Source organism: Anabrus simplex, chromosome 4, assembly GCF_040414725.1.
Source record: "Anabrus simplex isolate iqAnaSimp1 chromosome 4, ASM4041472v1, whole genome shotgun sequence".
NCBI classification, from domain to species: Eukaryota; Metazoa; Arthropoda; class Insecta; order Orthoptera; family Tettigoniidae; genus Anabrus; species Anabrus simplex.
Window position 1 is genome coordinate 348,127,469 of NC_090268.1, and position 19,006 is coordinate 348,146,474.

The 19,006-nt window shown below is 37.8% G+C and overlaps 1 protein-coding gene across 5 annotated transcripts in view; it reads left to right on the forward strand.

Moving 5' to 3' along the window:
- Positions 1 to 19,006, forward strand: part of Prp4k (Pre-mRNA processing factor 4 kinase) — a 355,103-nt gene that overhangs the window by 278,796 nt on the left and 57,301 nt on the right. For all 5 annotated transcript variants that reach the window (XR_010859850.2, XR_010859849.2, XR_010859851.2 and 2 more), the window contains 2 exons: positions 3,469 to 3,552; positions 12,999 to 13,057. The gene's annotated coding sequence lies outside the window, so the exon portion shown is untranslated. The remainder of the gene's footprint in view (positions 1 to 3,468; positions 3,553 to 12,998; positions 13,058 to 19,006) is intronic.

Below are 19,006 nucleotides of genomic sequence, written 5' to 3' on the forward strand. Positions count from 1 at the left end.
AGCACTTCTATGATAAACTGGTTGAACAGGGTTGCAATGAGCTCCGCACCTTGTTGTCTTAAGTGCTTCAGCTGGAATGTCGTCAGGTCCCAATGGCCTTACCAGGTTTTATTCTCTGCATGACCTCCTTCCAAAGAAGTGATAAGTGGCATAAGTCCTGAGATTGGTGTTGCACTGTGTATTGGAGGATGTTGGAATTCTTCGTTGCAGATCTTGGAAAAGTGCCCGTTGCAACATTCCAGGATTGTATTTGGTTTCTGGAGTACGTTGTTCGCTTCATCCACGATATACTGTACATGGTTAATATCGTGGCTTAGGCAGTGACATGATTGAGCCATTTGCTAAATACATCTTTCTCCTTCTTACATATCCAAACACTCATACAGATCCTTAAAATGAGCCAGCCTTATCAATAACTACAGTTTTTTAGCGTTAGTCTTAAGCCTCCTATATTGTTTGAGGTCACCATCAGTGCCATTATCCCACCGAATTTTGTAGGCATGCTTCTCTTTTATTGCAGCCTGCATCTTTTTATTCCACCATATTTGTTTATTTATGTATGGTTTGTCCAGTTTTGTTGTTCCCAAGATACTAGATGCAGCACCATGTATATGTTAGGCAAGGTCTTCACAAAACATATTAGATGGCCTTTATCAGTATCACTAAAAGTGCAATATGTGAAATTTTAACACTTTAGCGACGACATGTACATTTGCTTTTTTCGTGGTAAACTGCTGAAATGCGATATGCATTTTTCAGGTTGTTGTCGGCTACGGATGTTCGTAATTTCGTTCGTAGATGATAGTCAAAGACATAATTCATGTTCAAAGTTACTATTTTTGTGTCCCCCCCATTGGTGTGACATATGGTTATCTGGTTGACTATGCAACAGAGAAAGTGCACGTCACCCCTACAGGGGTGATAACAGCCTTTTTACCTTTGTTGTTGTGGAACACTGTGCTCTGTGTTGTGAGCTGTTGATTTACACGCCTTTCAACGAGTTCCGTGTAATTTAGAGTTTTGTGACAAGAATTTAATTCATGTTATGTGTTTCTGTGTTGAGTAAGCCATGATTACCGATAGAGAGATAGAACAACAACTTGAAGAGGGTTCAAATGTTGAATCAAGAGATGTTGACATTTAGGATTTGCAATGTGATGCCACCTTTTCCGAGTCAGAATTCGACAGTAGTTTGTGTAGTGAGAACACTAGCAAAGATTCCGGTGCTGCATCGGGCAATGATTCAACCAAATCACCAGCCAGTGATAATTACTGGGGAACATTCTCAGGTTTGCAGTAACATTGTAGTTATTTACACGTAGCCCTGGTTTACAATTTCATATGAGTGCTAAATCTCAACCAGTATGTAAGAATAAAGCAATAATAAACTCCAATCCACATTATTTTCCTTGACATTAATAATTGAATTCTGATGGTTGCGTATGTCACCCCGCAGAAAAATTCCACTGTGTTGCGCAATGCACAGCATGCTGAGAAAGGAATGGGCACTGCACTGCACTCTATGAACACCTTACATGAACAAGCAATGCAATACAACAGCGAATGGTAGCACTAGTTTCATGCGACAGCCTGAAGTTGATAGGCCTGGACACACTACCATGTCACCCCATGAGGGGTGACATACTATATTTTGTATGAGGGTCCGTCACCCCACTTGGAGTGACATCGTCTTCAAAGTGTTAAACACTGAAAGGTAAACTGTGCCTTACCTGCTTAGAAAATTATTGAGAGAGCAGAAGGAAGAGGAGTAAGTTTTCTTTTTGGTACAGTGTATATTTGACTTGTTTTAAAGATTGTGTTATGGCAGTTGGTTTTTGCATATTTCCTATGGTAGGAAACTTAAATCATTCTCTTAAAATAATATATTAGTAGTGAATAGACAAGTGGGCAGTATTTCAACAGCTGAAATTGTCAGCGCGGATAGAATTTTTTTTTAAATTACCTATTTATTGTAAAATATCATTTGGAAAAGAATTAGGTCAAGTCTGCCTTGCGGGCATGATCGTTAAGGCATCAAGTTTTTATAGTCTGACAGTGTGGTTAGCCGGTTCAAATCCTGTTGGTGGAAAAAAATTCTTCATCATCAGAATACTAGATTTCATGCCAGGAGCAGTGGTGGTATAAAATTCCTAATCACTAAATTATGTGCCAAAAGTCTGGGTTCAGTTCCAAATTTCTCTGCAGTGCTCATATGGAATGAGGGCATTTGACGCTATTGATAGGGGATTTGTCCATTGGATGGGGATGTTACGAGCCTCAAGCAGATCCCTTGGTGTTTTTCAACAGGAGTAGGTTATGCTCTGACTGGGTTTCACCCTCTCTATACTTTATTATTGCACATATACACCATGTTGTCATTACTCTGGACACAAAAACACACAATATGCTTTTGTAATGATGTTCACCTCTGAGGCAAGGAGTATCTACGTTCATCAAAAGGAGTTAAAAATCAAAATCATCACTTTGATGCAACAGAACATGAGACAAGTTGGAGTTGGCAACATTGTTTACATAAATCAAAATGTTGTCTCCAGATTGTGGAAAACATTCCAGTACATCCATTCAGTAGCAGATCAACATCGCGCAGCCCATCCACTCAAAAGAGCAGCAGCTCAAGACCGGTATATTCGCATATCTGCACATAGATACCCTGCACGCACAACTACTACCTGCGCCATGAGCTTCGAGACACCACAGAAGTTATTGTAAATACTGAAACTGTGCAGAGTAGACTCCATGAAAGGGGGAATGTATTCAAGAAAACCCCTCAGGACTCCTCCATTTCGACAGTGTTCAAATGCAGTCTGTGAAGACATCACTTGATACAGAGAGGTTGGGAACATATCATATTATTTTAATGCCAGTACAAACAGTGTAGTCTACACTGTATTGAAGTATTTTCCCCAAAATTTCTTTAATAAGAAGCATAATCATCTGCACACACATGCATCATTTAAACATGCTAGTAGTTCTTTGCATGCTGCGTAATTATACACACAGTACAGTGTAAGTCTTGTGGTGTGATACATATGCTTAGAAATTCTCATAATATTCATTATTATTTTTTGTGTATACATTGAGTTGTTTTCCAGATACAAACTTTTCCATGCTAATTTTCAAGAAATCTGTGTTGTTATGAAATAGTTCTAATGAGCCATGGGTTCATTCACTGTTTTCATTATGCAAATATGGTCAGTTTACTCCAGTATGTACGTTACCTAGCAAACTAGTGTGATTAGCAGGTCTTCCACTGTTAATTCCCAGAATAATGATTCATCACATACTTGAATGTAATATAATCTGGAGGGTCGCCTAAGCCCTCAGTATGTGATGAATCATTTCCTAACCTAATATCCTACCTTTTAATAAAACTAGAACTGGATTGCCAGGCATCTTTTACTGTACAATTGAACAGTCACACTGTTATTGTGGCAATTCTTGTTCCAGAGCAGGACTCACGACTGGAGCTGGTCAGAAAGAGTTGCCTCATGACTGGGTGTGTGGTGAACATCAATTTCTAGCCGTTCCAAGGTATTTTTGATAGTGAAGTGGAAGGTTAACCCTTTTTCAATATTATTGACTTCATTTTTCCACATAAACAATTAGTTAATATATGAGGTTATTACACTTTGCAGTGAGTTTCACATAATTAGGATTTCTAAGTTGCATTTTACATTTATTTCTGTATTAATAATCTGTCGTTTACATGTGGGTTGAAATTAAAGCAATAACTTTGATAACCTTCATATTCATTCTTTAAATGTAAACAAAGTGTTGTTTTTTAATGTAATGTGTGTGAAACTCTTTAAGATCTTCACATATTAGGTATTGGACCAATGATACTCGCAGTGCACTGTTATTATTTCTGTAATTTAGGTTATATAAAATGAGAACTGATGATTCTAGATATCAGTGTAAAATAGATCATTGCAGTCGTCTGATAATTAATATATCACCCATTTTTTAAATTGCTCAAATTTTCTGTTGATCATTCTGAAGGTTTACGCATTTCATTTTGAGGGAAATTGCTGGGCTAATACTCGTTATGGGTTAAACGGTTCTGTTTTTTTGTTTCAGAACTTTTTCAAATATTCAATAAAATGTGCATGTATTTGTTGCATCTTCACCAATTATCCACTATTACTACTTTATATACAGTGATTTTTTTTTTCATAGCTACACGATTATGCCCTTAAATATTGCATTTTCCTCTCCTTTCCTTTTCGTGCACTGCTTACATACTTTACTGTTAGGTTACTGATATTGTGTGTAATTTTGAAGCTGAAGATCCAAAATATACCATCACTTCACAGTGCTCTCATGAGTACCATGATTGTGGTGTTCTTAATCTCATGTGTCATAGATCCTATCCCAAAAGTTTAACATGAACGAAAATGTAGTAGGAAAGTAATATTTCATATTTTAATTGTCAAGAATAAAAGATAGAATAAAAAGTGTTTATATAGTATACTATAACTTGCTGGCATCTTGTTAAGTGCTTGGGAAATTAATATTATAAAGTAACCAAGACTCCAAATGATGCTTATGATCATGCCCATATAGAAGTATTTTTTACTCCTAGACCCGAGCATATTTTACAGCCCCTATTGTTTGTACATGATGGCCCTGTGGTGTAGGAGTAGTGTGCCTGCCTCTTATCCGGAGGCCTCCTGTTCCATTCCCAGCCAGGTCAGGGATTTTTACCTGGTTCTGAGGGCTGGTTCGAGGTTCGCTCACCCTACGTAATTACAGTTGAAGAGCTGACCACACGACACCTCGTAATCTGCAAGGCCTTCAGGCTGAGCAACGGTCATTTGGTAAGCCAAAGCCCTTCAGGGCTGTTGCGCCGTGGGGGTTTTGTTTGTACATGCCTTCAGATGGATATTCTGTAATCTATAATATAAAAAGTTGATACATAAAAATATTTAAAGGTTAAAAGGTTGTTAAGACACAAAATGAGGGTAGAAATCTTCCAACCTACTAAATATACAAAGAATGTGCCACAATATTGGTACCAAACTTCCAAGTCCAGTTTATCACTGCAACAACACAGAATTTTCATAGGCAAATGATTTTGTTGCTTTCATACTAGAGAGCACACTAATCACATTTTCAAAATCTATAGTAAGGAATTTTTTTTTTTTATAATAGCCAGATGATTTGAGAGCTCCTAAGTTTGAGATGTACGTCAATTGGTTTAAATTTGAAATGTACATCAGTTGGTTTACAAATTTGCCGCCCTAGACCTGGGCCCGTGTGGCCTATGCGTAAATACGGGCCTGCTTATGATTGTGTGAATTATTTATCCAGTGATAATTTGGGTGTCTTGAGTAGGAACTTGTGTAATACATCTGACATCTGCTGCAAGTTAATGAAGCCTTTATGTATTGCCCTATTTTTGAACTCATTCATGAATACCTTGCAGTAAAATTTGCTATCATCAAAATATATCAGCTTCTTGACAAGGAAGACTTCACGAACATAGACTGCTATTGGCAGGAAATAAAATCGTAGTCCATTTAAGGGAACTATTTGGGTTGGACCAGACAGATTGCAATGAAACTTGAGTGAATGATCGATGAACATATCCTAAATGTAATAATTATTATTTTACCATAAAATCAAGTATAGTGTAATAGTTGCTGAGAAATAGCTGGGTGGTGTGGAGCATTGAGCTGATGTACATTGACCTTGCTTATGCACTGTAGAAATTAGACCGTTAATTCCACTGTAAATGTAATGTTGTAATATTAGGGTGTTAGTACCTTTGTATTATTTATAATGAAAGCTAGAATATTATATATTGTGAAGCCTTGATTATCCATTTCTAGATATGTTTTTCCAGTTTATTTGTTCAAATTATGTGGTCCTGTGAGCATCCTAATTAAAAATCCTGCATTATTTGTTCCTTGAAGACGTGATTTGCCTCATCAACCATCCAGAAATTTTAGCTCCATGAATCCTAACTCCTCGATCAAGCAGTTTTCAAGGAACAGTATTGCACAAAACGATGGGCATGACATATGTATGGATCTTCACATTAATGTCCCATCTTTATGGTAATTAGAGCAAATACTGGGAAAGTGATCAGTGATTCCTTCTCCATTTATCTCTTCTTTGTGGACACTACCACAAGCAGATAGTGTAAAGAGCTGTGTTTATATTGGACACTGGGAAAGAAGTGAAGATGAAAGATTCTACAGCTGTGTCAGCATGGTTCCACGTTTTGCCTACCACAGTTCAAAACTGTTTTCCTAAGTGTGGCTCTGGCAAAAGCAGGCATGAGTGACACCAATACCACCAGCAGAGAACTTGTGAAGATCGGGAGAAGCTCGTGGCAACAGATGTTAAAGCACATGCAACAGACGACATCGAGTTCATCACTTGAGACGTAATGAGTGTAGAACAGGTGTGTGACAATGCTGCTGCTACAATCAGTGCAAATGCCGCACAGGAGATTGCAAGCAAGGGAAAAGACTAAGAGGAAATTTAAACCCCGCATACATTTGCCAAAGCACTAGACACCTTCAACAAAATTCATACCTACATATCTGTATACAACACAGGTGGTAGCAAATTAAAGAATGTTTTAAATGTTGAGGGAGCATTGTATTATGTTCAGACAAAACAAAAAATTAACACCATTAAGGACTTTTTCTCTAGAAAGTAACTATTCTTTGGCTGAAGAAATAATGATGTATAATATGGCAGTTTAAGAAATATTCTTGTATACTTTGCTGTGTATATACAGTATACATGTCTGATGGGAACACTTTCTTTTAGTGAGCATGGTCTGTTTCAGTACGATTTCTTTTCTGGGTGTTTTTTTTTAAGTGTCATTTGTGCATGGTAATTACTTGTTGATGTGACTGGAACTGTTACAATTTATGCTTATTTACATGTTTTTGGCAAAGTCTTTAACTACAAGTAAGTGGCTTCCGTTGAATTGCACTAGTAAGTACGCCTGTCATGCAAGTCATGTTTCCCGCCTGTTAATCGGTCAAAAAAGAAAGCATGAATGTAAAATACTGAGGCCTAAAACCTCAAACAGAGCAGTCTAGAAGTTAATTGCATTGTTAAGAAGATTTGTGGATTTGACTTTATGTAAGTTTGCAGAAGATCTGGAGAAATTGCTGAATGATATGAATTCAGTCTTGAAGGAGGAGTACATGATCTAAAACAGAATTCATAGAATGGAGAAGTTTTCACAGGAATGTGATGAAGTTTTTAACTTATTGAATGTATTTAGGAGTTTTTATAAGATTATAATTAAACATATTTCAATATTGTGATGTCCAGCCAGATCGTTGATGGTGTTTATTAATTCCTGAATTACCTGTTGTTCCATATTGTGCAGGTTTTTCCATGGTCTTTCCAAAAATAGAGAATCAAGGTTTTACTGTAATATTAAATCTTGATGCCATCCATATATAAATATGCATGCTATTATCATAATCTTTTCAGAAACACTCATTTTGTCATGCTGTGGACAGCTTAAGTAACAGTAGGCATGCAGTTTGTTCTGATGTCTTCATTGACCATCCAGGTTTCATTTCAATCGAAACCTTCTTACACATTACGTTTAGAACTGTAGGACCAAATTACTATTCTTTAAGTAGTCATCATCATCATCATCATCATTCAGCCATCTCCAGTTGCCTGGGAATGGTGTAAAAGCACTCTTCATCTCTGTCCATCCAGGTGCACTTCTTCTTCTCCTTCTTGGCTCCATTCCTTGCTTGTTCCTTCCAAGCCCTGCTTTATTTGGGATATCCATATTTTCCTTGGTTGGCCTTTAGGTCTCCCGCATTCTAGATCTTTTTCAAATCATTATTTTGCAACTCTACTCCATTCTCTTTAAGTCCCTAAACAATTTAAACTTTGTTTTGGTTATGTTTTTACAGAGAGGTTGTTTCGTTTGAATCTCTTGACAGATCATTTCTGTGGGTCGGAGTCTGCTATTATCTCTGCTGTTGACAGTACATGTTTCAAAGCTATGTGATGCTGCTATTGGTATGAAGTAACCCTGATAAAGAATTATCTTGATTCTTAAAGGGATTCAGTTGTCCCAGAGAAGGGGCCGGACTTGGTTGTAAAATTTTCTTTTTGAACCCTGTTGGTGATTTCCACAGGGTATCAGCTATCTCTGGTTACAATACTACCAAGGTGCTTGAAGTGGTCAGTTCCTTGTAGGTTCACTCCATCCAACTTGATGTTAATGTATAGCCTTTGCTTTCTAACTGGCATAACATCTGTTTTCGTGTGACTCATTTTTAGGCCAAACTTTGAATTGGTGGTTCCAGATGTCTAACTTCCATTGTTGTTGTTCTTCTTCAGTGCATCACCACATAATGCCTTAAAATTAATGTTGCTATTCTTTTGTTTCACTTCGTCATGGTTTTGTCTATTACAGAGATGGACAGCAAAGGAGACAGTGCACTGCCTTGTTGCACTCCTTTACATGTTACAAACCAGTCTGAGCAACCCTCTTCTATCTAAACACAGCTCTGGCAGTGGTTTTGCTGATTAGAGACCCTGGTATATTTTTCTTTGTTAGACATTCTCATGATTTGTTTCTAGGCATACTGTCATAACTCTTTTCTATAGGAAGATAAACATGATATCTCTTCCTTTCTGCTGATGTTTTTTCCACAATCAACCTAACAGCAACAAATATGAAGTGTATTGTTCGGTTACCTCTAAAACCATATTGTTCCTCCTCGAACTGAGGTTCACTGAAGTCTCTTAAAGGCTTTTCAATAATTTTTTCCATCAACTTAAGTCCGTGAGACAGGAGTGTGATTTCTCTAAAAATGCCACATTTTCATCTTCTTCCTTCTTTGAAGAGAGGAACTGTAATACTCTTTGTTAAATCAGCTGGGATTTTCCTTCTTTTCAGATAGTGTTCATTACCCAGAATAGCCACTGAAATCCATGAATTCCAACAACTTTAATCATGTCTGCACTTACTTCATCGAAGTCTGGTGATTTGCCTATACCTGTGCTATTCAGAGTCAGCAGAGGTTCACTTACTCCACTTCTGTCCTCATTTTCTGACTTCTTCTGTTCCTTTTGTAACAGGCCTTTTCCACAGTACAGCTGGAAGAAACACTTCATCACTTCTCTTTTGTTTCACACAGTAGTCCAATTTGGCTTTTATTGGAGCATATATATTTCTTCTGTTCACCATACTGTATAGCAGCTTCTTATTACATATACTGTCTTCTTCCAACATTTCCGTGAAGTCTGATTTAATTCTCAGGCTCTGTATTTTTTGAATTTAATTCTCTAAGCTTGTCTTCATTCTTTCCAGCACCTTTCTGGTTCTCCTTGTCCCATTCCTTTAAGGCATTCTGAACAGAGTTGTTCCACCAGGGGGATTCCTTCTGTCTGAATTTGGTGCTAGTTTCTCCATTACTCCCATTGGCAGCAGTGCTTTGTTAAATGTGATCCATTCTTCTTGTCCAGTTTCCAGTTTCATATTATGGTAAATGTTCACAGACCCTTCTCCTGAAATTTTTCCCATTTCTGAGATTTTTCAAGTTCTCAGATATTTACGTTTGGTTTACGCCTCATTCTCACCTTCAGTTGGAAAATTCCTGAGAGTGGCAGTTAGAAGCCTGTGATCACTCTCCAGGTTTCCCCTCAGAAAACTTTCACATCTGTGATGTAGGTTCCTGAATCTTTATCCAAGATAATATAATCGATCAAGGTTCTGTTGTCCGTCTCAGTTATATCTCGTGATTTACGAAGGCGGATCAAATATAAACGGGAATATGAATGTACTGCTGCTGTTAATAATAATAATAATAATAATAATAATAATAATTCTGAGGCGGGGCTTTGCCAGGATGTTGGTGGGGGCATCTGGAGAAGGTGTTTGCGCACGAACGAGTGTGAAGAGTTGGGCTGCTTCAGTACGCCATGAGTGAGCAAGAGGTGCACATGTCTGTTGCGCAATGCATCATTATCAAATTTCTTGCAGAAGAGGGCACCAAACCTTCCAAAATTTTAAGACTGCTCCACATATAGTTTGGGGAAGAAACACTTTTGCAGACTCGAGTGTATGAGTGGGCTAAAAAGTTTGTGGCAGGAAGAGAAGCTGTGGAAAATGAACCTCATGATAGAAGACTGCAGACCAGCATCACTACAGACAACATTGTTGCCATTCGTAACATTATTGGTGAAGATCAGCGAATAAAAATTTCGCAAATTGTTTTAGTCATAGGAACAAGTTGCGGAAGTGTTCAAACCATCATCTGAGATGAACTCCATTTCAGAAAATTTTCTGCCAGGTGGATTCCTCGTCTCCTCAACCAGGAACAAAAAAATTTACGCCAGAAAGTTTGTCGGAGACTCCTGTGTCACTACGAGGAGGAAGGAGAGGATTTCTTGCATCATATTGTGCCTTGTGATGAAACTTTGGTGCATCATTACACCCCAGAGTCAAAGCAAGCAAGCATGGAGTGGCAGCGGAGACGGAGCAGGTACGGTCAAGGCCAAAACACGCCTGTCAGCTGGAAAGGTGCTTGCAACTGTTTTGTGGGACTCCACAGGTGTTTTGCTGGTGGATTTTCTTAATGAACAAAGGACAATTAATGCAGCCTATTACTGTCGTCTTTTGGATGAAGCAAAAGCTGCATATCGCAACAAGTGACACCGTCAACCAATCCGAAACAACATTCTTCTCCATGACAATGCTAGGCCGCATACTGCTACTTTAACACGGGGGAAAATGGAGAAAATTCACTGGATACCTCTGAAACACCCTCCATACAGTCCAGATTTATCGCCCTGCGACTACCATTTGTTTGGACCACTCAAACAAAACCTAGGAGGGCAGTGGATTGATGTTGGTGATGATGATGCAAGTGTGGAAGAGTTCGTGCACAACTGGCTCCGCACACGTCTTTCTTCTTTCTATCAGGACGGCATCAAAAACTTACCAATCCGATGGAGGAAATGTGTATTGATGTCAGGACACAGTTTAGAAAAGTGATCTCTATATGTGTATTTTTTTGGTTGATTCAGTAAATTTAAAAAATGAATTCTCTTTTTTTTTTGAGCCTCTGTGGCTCAGGCGGCAGCGCGCCGTCCTCTCACCGCTGGATTCTGTGGTTGAAATCCCGGTCACTCCATGTGCGATTCGTGCTGGACAAAGCGAAGGCGGGACAGGTTTTTCTCCGGGTACTCCGGTTTTCCCTGTCATAATTCATTCCAGCAACACTCTCCAGTATCATTTCATCTGTCATTCATTAATCATTGCCCCAGAGGAGTGTGACACTTCGGCACCTGGCACAATTCCTATCCTCACCGCTAGATGGGGGCTTCATTCCATTCCTAAACCGGTCGAATGACTGGAAACAGGCTGTGGATTTTCAGTTCTCATTTTTATTTGATCCACCCTTGTGTATGGCTGGGTTGTTTCCTGAAATAGGTTTCTTAATGATGAGACTATTCTTCAGACAGAATTCTAGGAGACATTGTCTTCTCTGTTCCTGTTTCCAAATCTGTTGGGCCTGATCACATTTCCTTATACCACTTCATCAATCCCAACCTGGGCATTAAGATCTCCCATCACGTACATAAATATAATTTTACAGCAGAATGATTATCAAGGGTTATGAATTTCATGTTGTTGGTCTGTATTGAACTGAGAATAAAATATAAATTATAACACAGTAGAAATTTCCACCTATTCAATACTAAGATATATTTACAATATTCAGATTACATGGGACTAGTTTCAACCCTCCTTGGGGTCATCATCAGTCATAATAAAACATATACAATGTATGGTGAAAACCTAAAACATGTTTTTTAACGGTAAGAATCTTATAGATACATAATTTACAATATGAAGTGTGGTTGAAATGTTGCAAATGAAAATGAGAGATATTACATGTGATGCAGGTGAGTAATAATTAATACAAGTAAGTAATACATACTAAGTAGTCTGGAATAAAAGTACAAATAAGGTGCTCTTTGTTGTAAAATTTACACACTCATGTAATTCAGTAGGTGCTGGTAATAATGAACACAATGTAAAATGACACATACACTATCAGCTAAACTACACACACCGCAGCACGAGGTCCAATTTGGTTTTCGCTATGAACTGAGAATTCCACCAATAAATTTCTTCTTAACAAGAATTCAAAAATAGCTTCACATTCTGCACAACTCAAACAGTCAACAATGCAGCCCATTAACATGGCTTGGTCACTTAATACACCAACTGCCAAATTCTCTGCTTAAGCTGATATAGTTTAAAGTCGACTCTGCATCTAGATAGTATCACATTTCACTACCCAGACATTGTACATAGTTGTATATTTTTATATGTGTCATTTTACATTGTGTTCATTATTACCAGGACTTACTGAATTCCATGAGTGTGTAAATTTTACAACACAGACCACCGTATTTGTAGGTACTTTTATTCCAGACTTCTTAGTATGGATTATTTACTTGTATTAATTATTACTCACCTGCATCACACGTAATATCTCTCATTTTCATTTTCAACATTTCAACCACACTTCATATTGTAAATTATATATCTATAAGATTCTTACCATTAAAAAACATGTTTTAGGATTTCGCCATACATTGTGTATGTTTTATTACGGCTGATGATGACCCTGAGGAGGGATGAAACTAGTCCCATGTAATGAAAATATTGTAAATATATCTTAGTATTGAATAGGTGGAAATCTCTACTGTGTTGTAATTCATATGTTAAGCAGAATGATTGTTACCATTAAGTTTATGGTTTCTTTATCTCCTACCAAGTTTCATTGTAGTCAGTCTGGTCTAACCCAAATAGTTCTCTTGTTAGCAGCCTCTGAATTCTGAGAACTTCATTTAACAGTCTTTTCTGTACACTTCCAGTTTTCTTCCCATGTCATATTCATCCTTTCTAACCATTTATTTCATCAGTGAATATGTAGCTAATTTTTCACTTTCTCTTCTAGTGGGCTGCTGGTAATTGGAGATCCATGACCCAGTGGACATCCAATGCTGCATTCTCAAGGTATATTATTTCTTAACTATATTTACTGCAGTGTAATAATTGTTCGTTCTTTATGGAAAGTTAATTATATAAATTACAGTGAAGCTTTGACCAATAGTTTTAGGAAATTTGGGGAAAGAAAAGGATAGAAATTTGAAAAATAGTAACTGCAGCGTAATATAAATAATAAGCACGTTAGTTGCATGCATTATATTAGGTGGGTATTTATTCTAAAAATCTTTGCGATTTATAGAAAGGTGGTGGAAAGTCAGAGTATGCACTTGAGATTGGAAGTAGTGTAAACGGGCACCAAATAACATCTTGGCACAGCTGACTCAATGCATAGGCAAAATTATAGCCTACTTTTACCTGAGACTTCCACTCTACTTCTTGTTGAATTGCTTCCCTCATTTGGCATTTAATTATGTTAACATTTGTGAAAACTATTAATGTTTTATGTGATGAGAATGAAACAATTAATATTGTTCATACTGAATTGGGAAAGGAAAAATAGATTGGAAGAGCAGCTGAGGGAATATCTTCTCACTTCATGCTGTCTTATATTTTAAAAAAATTCTTTCTTTCTCTTACTCTGACCGGATGAGTTGGCCGTACAGTTAGGAGCGCGCAGCTGTGAGCTTGCATCCGGGAGATAGTGGGTTCGATCCCCACTGTCGGCAGCCCTGAAGATGGTCTTCCATTTTCACACCAGGCAAATGCTGGGGGCTGTACTCTAATTAAGGCCACGGCCGCTTCCTTCCCATTCCTAGGCCTTTCCTCTCCCATCGTCGCTATAAGACCTATCTGTGTCGGTGCAACGTAAAGTAAATAGCTCTCTTATTCTGTGATGTATGTCCTTCACAGCTAATATGATGTGGAAAGTATAGTAAATTTCTTGTAGATTGCTAAGGGTAATTAGAGTAATCTACAGCATTATAAATTATTTGCGTACAAACCTACTTGATTGTCTGTTATAATACAAAATATTAAATCCAGTTCATGGTCCAAGAGATGGATTTTTCACTTCACCAACACAGTCACTTATTCAGTAAAGTAAACTTTTGAAAAAAATAAGACTCTACTGTATCATTGAACTATTAAAAACTATAATACAGTATTACCCCTCTTTTACACTTTTGAAGGGACCAAGGAATATTGGTGTAAAAGGGGGGAAAGTGTAAATCGTAGAAAACAACCTGTACAGGTGTATATAAAAGTGCTCTGGAAAATGAGGTGAATGTTACACAAATGCATATTATTAATTGATAGAGTATTTCAATCTCAATCGATTTACTGTACTTAACTCAAATAAAGGTCCGTGTAAGTTAATTACTGTACTGTATTAACTGCTCATCCTTTGCCCAGGAGAAGGTTACCGGTAGGTAGTTAAAAATTTGTGTAATATATTATTTTATTACAGTAGTTACTTTCTTAGAATGGCTATAGAATATCTAAGATGCAATATTTTCTCTGAATGAAACATTTTAATTGCTACTATTGTACCTGTATTTACAACATTAACACAAATGTATTTCAGATGGAAAACTACACAATCACTGCCTCCTACCAAAATAGTCCAGAATCGATCTCTGTTTACACGTCTTATTTCTTATGACCTCTATTTGTTTTCCAAACTCATAAAGGTTATGAAAATTATTTTCACCCCCCTCTACAGATGAAAGATACCTGCGTAAAACATCCACTGCTGCACTTGCATCAGAACTGGTAGGCATCACTTCACTGTCTTCCTCTGCTTCATCACTGTCACTGGTAGGAGACTCGGCTACTGTTTGCTCAGCAACTACCGTATTTACTCGTGTATTAGACCCCTTTTTTTTTTCCACTTTTACAGCCAAAAATAGTAAAGGGGGGTCCAATTTGCGATAACCTCAAAATTTTGTGCAGCGAACACATGGCTTCTAGGTTATGAAGAGCTATAAATTGTACGTGTAAACATTCTATATGTACTATTATTTAACAGACTTAGAACGTATTTAAGTTATACTGGCTATTTTCATTGGAAGGCAGTATTTCTAAACGTAAAAAGACAATAAACGGTGAACACAACTTTTAGGCCAACGGTACATATTAGTCTGTTTTAGATACTCATATCACGTCATTTGTTACATCTCATTAATTCCTCTGGTGAGACTGACGTCAGGAAGGGCATAAAAACTTGCTACGAAGATTCGTCTCACTTCATACTCGATCCCTTAGAAGAAAGGGATAAGGGTATCATGTTATCATAATTAAATATTGATACAAAAGACCTTGATGGTCAGTCATTTATCAGTTCAGCAGTAGGCCTAGCACACAGTAAACCTGATCACTGCTTTCATTCACCGCCGGTGCTTTCATATGAATTATTGCCTTGCGCCAACTTCCCTGCCTTGCTACCGGCGTGTCGGCATTCTAAGTGACGTCATCTTCACTGCTATCTCTCACCAGTCGCATCAGCCATGCTTCATTCTCTTTGAGCCATGCTTCATTCTCTTTGAGCCATGCACTGCAATCAAGAGCATACGAAGTCCCGTCTTTTTGAACCTTTTAAAAACAATTTTGTTCCAGACTATAGAGTCTAAACAGTGTAAATCTATTCCCAGTTGGTGTATATGTAGCAGAAGCCACTCCTTCCGAATAAAGCTGTGCTGTAGAAGGCATGCCAAACCAAGGATCATATAAGAGAAATGTGCCAAACCATCAGCTGATAACTAGCGTGCCATAAGACCTATCTGTGTCGGTGCGACGTAAAGCAATTAGCAGATAACTAGCATATGTTACGAGTTGTACTTCCGAATGTAACACATAGTAACTGGAAACATTTTGATAACTGTGGCTGTTGAAACACAGACCCTATTTTAAAGTACATTTCATGCTTGTTCTCTACATTTATCACATCAGGATTTGTGTAAACAGCTGTCCTTGAGACAAGACAGACCACATTGTTTAGGTTAGGTATATTATCGCCCTGATAGTGCCAAAAGTTCGACGGAAAAAAAATAAAAATAAATAACAGGAAAATATACCACATTTATGGAGATATCTACAGGTGTGGCATTAATGCGTTTTATTATCATAATGTTTAATTTCGTACGTTCGTTTTCTCTTTTTTTTATTAACGCATACCCTAGTATGTTTTGTTTGGCATCTCCGAAAATCATTTAAAGTACGTGGGGACATAAATTTATTATTATTTGTTAGGTACGTTGGAGAGTAAAATAATCGTTTTAATTGGATAGCTTTTATCACATTTTAAACATACTTCACTCCAAATATATACCTATATTGGCCCGAGTTATGAGATATTAAATGACCACTTTGTTAATGATCTTGCCTGCTGTATAAATAGCAACAACCGCGAATATTTCTCAACTAAAGTAAACTCGTTTCCTCAGCCCAAGGTGATACAGATCTTTTTAGACACACCCCCAGTGGAGGGGAGTTACATGTACCGCTTTTACCGCATATCAACCTTCCTGCCATTCGTAAATCTCTGGTAGTACAGTACTGGGAATCGAAGTCAGACCCCCGAAAACAGCAACTAATTGTGCTAACCATTACGCTGGCAGACATTATTAACTACAAAACACAGACATATAGCATGACTGATGCATGCTTGCAATGCGCGGATTCAACGCGTTTTCATTGCGTAGGTCGTACGGACGAAACTATTAACAAATTTGTGCGATGTTATCAGAGCTGCAATAAGACTTGTACCCGCTTCGAAGCAGAATCTTCGTCGTTCTCTGACGAATTACGTTGGGGGGTCTTTACAGGCGAGATTTATTTTTTTCATTTTCTTCCTCTCTAAATGCCAGGGGGGGTCTAATACACAAGTAAATACGGTAACTCCTCCACATTTCTTTCCTCTGCAGTGATCACAGAATCATCTACCCGAAGAAAATCTTCAGTAGAGCAGTCTGACTGCAGCATTCTCCATACATCAAGTAGCAGGTCTTCGTCTTATTATTATTATTCTGGCAGCTGAGATTCGGCATGATTCTTGAAAAGTCCTGCTTTCAAGAAACAATTTGAGATGGTAGTCGGCTTCACAGCTTTCCAAAACTTTGCAATGAAATGAAGCGCATCCAGGATTGAAACTTTGAATGATGATGGATCCTTTCCAGCATCCGTAAGGAATAAAATTCGCTGCACCAAGTTCTTCCTATAAAGTGACTTAAAGGAGTGAATAACCCCTAAATCCATAGGTTGTAGTTTGCTTGTGCAGTTACCAGGCAGAAATTTTAACTGCACATTCTTGAAATTAACATCCATGCGATGTGCAGGACAACGGTCAATGAAAAGAAGGATCTTCCTATTTTGCGCACCCATTTTTAATCCAGAGCAATTAACTGCTGTCAGAAAAGATCTGAGGTCATCCAAGCTTTATAGTTGGCATTGTAGGCAGTAGGTAATCATCGCACATTCTTGAAGCAACGAGGCTTTTTAGATTTCTCTATCACATAGGGGTGGAGCTTCTCAGAGCCATCAGCATTGGCTCCCAACATCACTGTGAGCCTCATCTTGCTGTGTTTCCCACCATGGTATTTATCTCCTTTGAATGCCAAAGTCTTGCTGGGCAACACACTGAAAAACAGTCCAGTTTCATCTAGGTTAAAAATGTTCCTGGGTTCGTAATCCTTGGTCAGCTCCTGCAATCTTCTATCAATTCATTCTTCCTCAGTTTCAACACTAACTGCATTAGATTCCCCATAAATAGTTTTATAGGTTAGGTTATACCTTTTCTTAAATTGGTCGATCCAACCATTGGACGCGCTGAAATTTTCAATGCCAAGAATGTTTGCCACTTTAAGCGCCTCTACCCTTAACAGTACACCATCAATTGGAATGCCTGCGGCTCTTGAAGTTTCAAACCAACTTTTTACAATTTTTTTCCATTTTCTCGTATTTGCAGCATAACGCATACTTCATTTTCTTGGAGTTTGGTCCGCATTCTGAAGCACTTGATGTAATGCTTCCTCTGTTTTTCACAATTGTATTCAGCGTGGATACAGGAAGCTGCAATTCGCATGCCAGTGAAACACGTGTTTCGCGGTACGAATCAACCTTTTCTAATATTCAAACTTTCTCATCCATAGTGAAAGTTTTCTTTCCTTCTTTTTTTCCATTATTAGCAGTTTCTAAAACGTAGCTATGATCGGTGGAAAACGGTAAATATAAATGTAAACAGACTCTGGGATGGCTTTAAAGAAATTGTTGAGGAATGCGAAAACAGGTTTGTACCATTAAGGGTGGTAAGGAATCGTAAAGACCCACCTTATTATAATAGAGAAATAAAGAGACTAAGAAGGAGGTGCAGACTGGAAAGAAATAGAGTTAGAAATGGCTGTGGAAGTAAGGAGAAATAGGGAACATGCATGATCCGGGGTTTTAATTAAAAATATGCTAATCTGATTCAAAATTTCATGCAGAATTCAAAAATGTGATCAGAATGTACAAATAATAACTCCAAACATGATAAAAATCTACGAAAATGTCACGTCACGCAAGTACGCGATCTCATTGGTCTGACGTCATCGTACAGGTTGACTGAATTAGCAGACGAAATAACACATAGTGCGCTGTGAGAAGCAGGATACACTTCGCGTATTTCTACTTTACGTTAGTGTCTAGTATGATTAAATTCGAGGTCTATACATCGGATAATAATCTGAGTGGTATATTTTAGACTTAAAATGAATCCTGCGCAGACAGTGAGGCAGAAAACTTATAAATGGTGTAGAGTTCCGATGTGCAATAGCACATCGCATACCATGCCAAACAAATTGTTTATACATGTTCCAAAGACGCTAAAACTAGGGAGAAATGGATTTTGGCGAGCCGGAGAAATGCTGGTGATATATCGGGAAAGTCTACAGTTTATTTTTTTGAAGATTTTAACGTAAGATGAATTTGTTTGAATTTTCAAATCACTTTTCCATGTCCGCTGTTCTAGTGGTAAAACTTTAA